Genomic DNA, 8093 nt, shown 5'->3' on the forward strand with positions numbered 1-8093 from the left:
ATTTAACTTACTGACCACCAGAAACCCTAATTTTATTTTGGTTCCCTAAATCTAAACCTCATCAGCACTATTAAAGGGAAAGAAAGAGACTACCTTGTACTGGGTTTAGTACTAAAGAGAAATTAGCAAAGATCTTCACCATAACCAGATCTTTCATAGAGGAAATAGTCTTGAGGTGTTTTTTTCTAAGGGAGACCAGACATTAGGTCAAAATGGATACATGTCCTAGATATAAAGGGAGATGTCACAAAAAAATTGCAAGACCATCATAAGGCTTATGGATAGGAGTACACTTTATGAATAAACAAGAAATAGAGTTCATTGTGAGGTGTAAAAATACAATTTCAATTATATTAAATTAAAAAGATTTCTGTACAAATGTCAAAAATTAAATGGAAAGCATAAAATTAGGAAAAATTCTTATTGATATTTTCTTAGATAAAGGTCTCATTTTTGAAATATATAAATAGCTCTCTCAATTCTGTAAGAATATGAGGTATTCCCCAATTAATAAATGGTCAAAGGATATGAACAGGCAATTTTCTTAACAAGTAATCCAAATAATTTATAGTCATGTGAAAAAGTGTTCTAAATCATTATTGATTAGATAATTGTAAATTAAAATGCCTTTGAGATTTCATCTTATACCTACCAGATTGGCTAAAATGAGAAATTTAACCCAACTGGAGGGATGACTAAACAAGTTGTAGTACATGATTTTTATGGAATATCACTAAGTAATAAGAAATGATGAGCTAATTGATTTTATGGTGGAAAATATGGAAAGATTAGCATGAAATAATGGAAAGTGAAATGAACAGTATCAAGAGAGCATTATATAGAAATTATAACATTATAATCATAATATTATAACAGAAATTTTGTCCTCAAAAAAACTTAGATTGAACAAATCATCATAAATATCAAGCTTAAATGATCTAGAAAGAAACTTATAAAGTTTCATTTTCATATCATCATAATAAAATGAAATTATACCTGCATTCTCTAAGTATTACCATAACAGAAATACAGTTCTCAAGAGTTCTTTCCTTTTTATCTTTTTATTCTTCTCTTGAGTTCTGTGTTTAGAGATCAATTTTTTTGTTTGGTTCTTGTCTTTTCATTAGAAATAGGTGAAATTCACCTATATCATTGAACGTCCATCCTCTTTCCTAAAAGATAATGCTCATTTTAGCTGGATAGCTTATTCTTGGCTATAATTACAGTTCCTTTGCTTTTCAGAATATCAGATTCCAGGCCCTTTCATACTTTAAGATGGAAGCTGCTAGGTCCTGGGTAATTCTAATTGTGGCTCCTCAGTATTTAATTTTTTTTTTTTCCTAGCTGCTTGCAATATCTTTTCTTGATGTGATAGTTCTGAAATTTAGCCATGATATTACTTGGGAATTTAATTTTGGGGTCTCTTTCCAGAGGTGATCTGTGAATTTTTTCAATGTGTATTTTACCTTCTGATTCTAAGATATTGGGGTTATTTTCCTTTATGACTTCTTATAAGATAATGTCTAGATTCTTTTTTTATCATGGTTTTAAGAAAGTCCAATAATCCTTAGATTATCTCTCCTAGGCTTATTTTCCAGGTCAGTTGTTTTTCCTAGGTGGTATTTCATATTTTCTTCTATTTTTTAATTTTTTGGGTTTAGTTTGACTGATTCTTGATTCTGATGGAAGTGGAAATCTTGATTCATTCACTTCCATTTGTTCAATTCTTATTTTTGGTGTATTATTTTCTTCACTTATCTTTTTTTTTTTTTTTAAACTCCTTTTATATTTGGCCAATTGAATTATTTTGTTTATTGCATTTTTCCCATTGCACAAATTTTGTTTTTCAATGAATTGGTATCTTTTTCATATCTATTTTGTAGGGCATTATAAGCTTTTTCCATTCCTATGAATAGAAATGATCTCATTTCCTGTAAAGGGCTAGAACTGAGCAATGCACTTGGATAATGAAGCATGTGAGACTAATTGCCAATTGGTCAGTTCCCTATTAACTTGTTTGAAGGTTGACCCTCCCCAGCTGTTCTGTGCTGACTTGATTGGTGGGACAAAGAGGGGGAAGTGACTTGTGTGGGAGGAGTAGGAGAAACTTGGGTGGTGGAACTCACGCTCTCTCACACTCGTGACCTGGCTTTGGAGAGGACGGTAAAGATCAAGAGTAAAGACGTTTAGTGATCAGATAAATATACCCTACATGTCCATTTTCAGAGTGGACCTTCAAATCATTTATAATCAGGCTGCTAGAATCTTATATTTGCAAATTGTGATAACTAAAGAAGAAGCTAAGAGCATGGCAAAAAGCTACACAGCTTATCTTTCTTTCACTCTCTTATACTCCCTATAGGACAAAACCCTTATGGTTTGAAATTTAATGTTTTAAGACCAATGGACATTATGGCTTCATTCCAATCTGGAGAAGCAGCTAGACATGTGATCAAACATTTTTCCATTGTAGAAATTTCACATGCATTTAAGACAGTTTATGGATTGGCTTACAAATATTTTGCCTTTAGGTGTTTTTGCATTGAATTTAACTTTGCCCATTCCATTGGCATTTCTTATAATCCTACTAGTAAAGTCATTACTGCACAGACTATATCCCCAAGATCTTCTCTTCTAAACAAGAGAAGGGAATTTTGGGATATGCACAAGATGTGGCAATACATATATGTGATTGCTTGCAATTTTTAAATTTTGATTTTACATTTTTAAATACTTTTGATTTTACATTTTAAAGTTATATTGGTTTTACATTGTTAATCTATTTTGGTTTTACACTTTTAAATTATTTTGGTTTTACATTTTTAAATTCTTTGCCTTTTACCTTAGCAATGCACTTCCAGCATACACAGAAAGTGCAGCTAAGTGACAGACTGACTAACTTTTGTCTGACTTTTGTTAATCTTTATGACAACAACTTTCTTTCCACTGTGATGTAGAAAGGCCTGGATGGCATTTGGAAAGGCCCAAGTTGGGCTCCAGGTACATTCCTTCCTAGGTGCAGATCCAGCAGCAGAGTTCATCCCCACCAGAGACATTTGTAACCTGGGGATCCAAAAGAAGGACCAGACAACAGCCCAGAGGGACAGGCCAGATGTCATCCAGACGATGATGACAGCAATGTCCCTCCTGACCGTGTCATTATCTCAAGTATGACTTTAATGAATGGGTTGAACACTTGGGCCACTGTTGAGCCTAATTCTCATTGTCATACTTCTGTTTACTGATTTGCTGCTTTGTACCTCCTTGGGCATAACACTCTGTCATCTCATGGATCAAGTGAACTATAGCTGGTGCTAAAAGTTTAGCTTGATGAGATGTGCGGTTCCCGCAAAACAAGAGAAGGAAATTGTAAGGGCCCTTTAAATGGGCGGCACCACAGCTCATTGGGAGATTGAGGCCCAGAAGTATTCTCTGTGGATATTAGGACTGCCTTGTAGGTGGGATCTTGGCCAAGTTGAGATAGCTTCGTAATGGGTGACTGTCTTGCTGATTGGCTGTGTGTGTGACCTCACAGGCCTTTTATAAGCCCATTGCAGGCAGCAGTTGCTCTCTTTAGCCTGGCGCTCTTTACCCTGGCTCCCTAGCCTGGGTGGCCAAGCCAAGATGGGTAGACAAAAGAGGTAAGGATTTTGGTAGTGAACACATGGATCTTCTGACTAGGTGTTCACTTGGGAACCAACGAGTCAGGGCATCAGTCAGAGCATTATGTGAGTAGGTATAATAAAGGCTTTTAAGATTACACGTGGCTGTTCTTGAGTGCGCTACCGGTTATTAAGCTATAGATTCAAGACATCGTGGCCAGAAACCTTTGAAGGCCTCAGAGGAGGCGAGCCAGGTAGAGTTCATACTGCAAAGGTCAGTGGTCAAAGGTACTCTGTTGGGCCTAGGGCAGACTAGTAATTGTAACTGCCAGGAAGGCACGTTACAATTTCCTTTCTCCATTTTTCTTCTAACTCTCTTTTAAGATCCTTTATGCAATCTTCCAAGAAAGCCTTGTGAAATAAGGACCAACTCATGTCTCCCTTTGGGGCTTCATCTAGAATTGATTTGCCTTTAGGGACCTTAGGATGTGATGTGTGATGTCTGTTCTCTCTATATAAAAGCTGTCTATAATGAGAGTTCTTTTTGCATTTTTGTTCATCTTTTTTTTTTTTTTTTAAGGCTTGAGGTCTGCTCAATGCAAAAGAGTGACAACTGCTTCAGTTTGCTCAGAGGCAGTTCTGCTGATTGATTTCCAGTGCTGAGTAATGGAAGCTAGATCTTATTTTCTTCTGGCGCTCAGTGGTTTACAATTTGCTCCTTGAAACAAATCTGCCAAACTACCTGCTTGCAACCAGGACACAGTAGCCTAAAAGGCTCATGGAACATTCCCAGGTGCATGGAAGCTGCACTTCTCTGACTCCCAGCTCCTTGCCTTGGTCTCCCTGTGCTACAATCTGGGCTTGGCAAACTATATTCCTGCCTATTTGAAACAGATCTGTTCTGAAGTTCTTCCAAGGTATCTTTTTCTGGGAATGTGTTATACTCCAAACATTTGTGGGTTCTTTGACTCCAAAACCAGTTTAGAGGCTTAATCTGCTATTGGTTTGAGAAGTCAGAGGAGGTCACAGAAAGTCGTGTCTGTTGTCTGCAATCTTGGCTCTGTTCCCAGATCGAAAGACTCATTCTTAACATTGAAATATCTTGGTATATTTTATAAATTCCCTTGAGTCTTGGAATATTGGTAATCCCAATAGGTCTGCTTTGATTTACATTGCATAAAAAATAGCCTTGAAGAAAAATTTGAAATGGTGACCAGAACAAAAACTATTTTATCTTAGGTATTCCTCTCCCAGAAAGGCCTACATTCTTTAAAGCAGACAAGAGTTTACTCAGTAGTATTCTTGTGAAAATAAAATGTTCTACCATTCTACCATCAGGCTGATTTTTTGGACTACTTTTTGACCTGCTAACCCCCTTTGCATATTCTTTGTATTGACTCAATTAATTAGCAGTTGTTGTTTTGAAACTCCACTTTGCTAGTGAATTCTAATTAACACTTATCTAAGAATTTTTCATGACATGATTTTCATGAATGAAAACCATCTTCCCCTTTTAGCATCAAGAGAGCAATCTTAAAGGAAAAAAATGAATAATGGTACACAGTATGAACAAATGGATTGTTCTTTATTGAAATAAAACATACTAAGCATACAGCATAGGTTAAAGCATGAAGATTCTGAGGTTTGTTCTTGACATTCTATTATGCTATCCCTCTGACATGAAGATATGCAAGTTCTATAATCTATTGAATATGTGTAGAATAATTGGAAATAATTAAAAGACAGTGATAAATATTACATTCCTCAACAGAGTTGGTTAGTTTCAAGTTATTGAAAAATTAAGAAGTTACTGGAAAATTAAGATCTTGAAAAGAAAGCAATAGAATGGATTTTAAGAATGTTTTTTCTCTTCCTTAGCAGGGGATAAAACAGAGTTGAAAGTCTTGAAAAGTAGTGATAATTCCATTAAAATATGGGTTTATATGGATTTCTTTTGGATTAATGGTACCTTCAAGGTTAAAGTTTTGCAGAATTGTGACTATGAATAAAAACAATTCCATCTTAGCCAGGCTCTCTCCCAAACAGGTCCGTTTTCCTGAAAGGAAATAAGAGTCAATAACTTTCCTGTAAAAATTAATTTCGATACCATTCCCAGAAAATCTTATTTGAGACAACCCTCCTACCTAAGAAGAATGGCATCTTGTTAGTACCTATTTAGAAAATTCAGTGGCAGAGTGAAATAGAGTACTGGACTCGGAACTTGGAATAATGATATCTAAATTGACTTCAGGTACTTTCTAGTTATATGATTCTGCATGAGTCATTTATTCTCCTTCAGCCTCAATTTTCATCTGTGTAAAATGGGGATAGTTTTAGTATCTATTTCTCAGGATTGTTGTGAGAATCATTTGAGATAAATGAGATAAATCACTTTAAAATTTTGAAGCACATATAGTAAATAAATATTATATTATTAACTATTACTGAAATAGTTATCTTTCATTCATGATATTCTCTTTTAAAGTATAAATATTAATGCTTGTGTTTTCTTTTCCTTATTCAACTGTTGCTGGAAATTATAGTCTATAACTCATTCATCTTTGAGTTTCATTCTTTGGGGGCACAATGCCTTCTACTTTGTAATTACTATTTTATTTTTATTATAAAATCATCCTTGAGTGGATCTGTATAAATTTCCCTAATAAGGAATTTGTTTCTGCTAATGCAAATAAGTATCCATTTTTACTGTATAGTTTTAGATGAATTTATTTATTAAATGACTTGGCCAGTCACATGACTAGAATGTGTCAGAAACAGGGCTTGAACTTTAGTTGCTATTAAAGCTATCATAGTCCCTCTTTATATAAAAATATTAATTTACTACATAAATTTCTATGAGTAAACAGGTGGATGATCCAGGATGACTATCTAATAAGCATGTCATTATGGGTATAATAAGAGGAAATGGGATAAAACTTGTTTCAGTTAAGCTCAACTCAATTATGATCATACAGCATCGGCCTGAAAAAGTCTTTCCCCACAATTCTTCACATCTCCCACCAATGTGATCTAATTCCCACAGTATGATGTGAATCAGTCATTCAATATGCATTTATTCAGCACCTGTTCTGTATCAGTCCTTTCAAAAGAAAGAAAGTAAGAAGTACCCTGAGGAACTAAGCTAGTTTTCTGAAGTTTTCTGAGATAAAACTTAATCATATTGCTTATAGAAACAAAACTGAATCATGTGAGCATCAGTGACATATGTAAAAAGAAGCCAGAAATGTCCACTCATATTATTTTAAGAGGAACAAACAAAAGAAGTTGTAGAAATAGATGTTTTTCAAATTTAGAGGTAAAAATAAGGGGGAAAAATACCAATTGAAAAAGGCACAAAGTAGTCACTCTTCTTAAATGTGACATCCTTGTTCAGGAAGTGCTCTGGGTCAAATTCACGTGGGTTAGGGAATTCTTTTGGGTCATATAAGGCAGAGGAAAGTAATGGGAATACAGTTGTGCCCTGGAATAAAGAAATAACAATAGAGTGAATTAATATCTTGATCCAATACTAAGGACAATGCTTTGAACATAGTACATGCTTAATAAATGCTTAATGACCAATCAAATTTTTTAAGCTTTCAGTAAAGAGAAAGAAAATTTTGATAACTAACAACAAATTTTAATATTGTATTCCTTCAATTACATGTGTAACATTTTCCTCATTTATTGTGTTTTTCCCCAAGGTAATAACAGTTAATTGACTTCCTCAGGATCACATATCTAGTAAGTGTAAAGTGTACAGGGTCAGATTTAAACTCAGGTTCTCCTCACTTCAGGGCCAGTGCGCTATTGAAAAGGCCATCAAGTTGTCCCAAATTATTGTATTTTTAAAGTTTTGATTTCCAAAACCTATTCCTCTATTCTCCCTCTTCCATGAGATGGTCAGAAATCTGACATAGGTTGTTCATGTGTAATAACTCAAAACATTTCCATATTAGTTTTTTGGGCAAGAAAACTAAAAAAAAAAAAAAGAAAAGAAAAGAAAAAGAAAGTAGGAAGGAAGAAAAGAAGGAAGGAAGGAAGGAAAGAAGGAAGGAAAGAAGGAAGAAAGGTCTTTAAGTTGTATTCAGACAACATCAGTCTTTCTTTATGGGTACATAATCTTTTCATCATTAATGTTTTGAGATTATCTTGAATCATTACATTGATGAGGATAAGTAAATTATTCACAGTACATTATACAATTCTGCCGTTACTGAACTGCTTTGACTCACTTCACTTTATGAGATTTCAAGGATGTTTGTGTGTGTGTGTGTGTGTGTGCGCGCGTGTGTTTGTGTGTCTTTCCATTTTTCTGAAATCATTTTTTCTTGTCATTGCTTAAAGAAATAATACCATTTCTTATATGAAGGTTATGGAATATTATTGCTCTGTAAGAAATGACCAGCAGGAGGAATACAGAGAGGCTTGGAGAGACTTAAATCAACTGTTGCTGAATGAAATGAGCAGAACCAGAAGATTGCTGTACAC

This window comes from Sminthopsis crassicaudata, chromosome 2 (assembly GCF_048593235.1).
Source record: "Sminthopsis crassicaudata isolate SCR6 chromosome 2, ASM4859323v1, whole genome shotgun sequence".
NCBI lineage: Eukaryota > Metazoa > Chordata > Mammalia > Dasyuromorphia > Dasyuridae > Sminthopsis > Sminthopsis crassicaudata.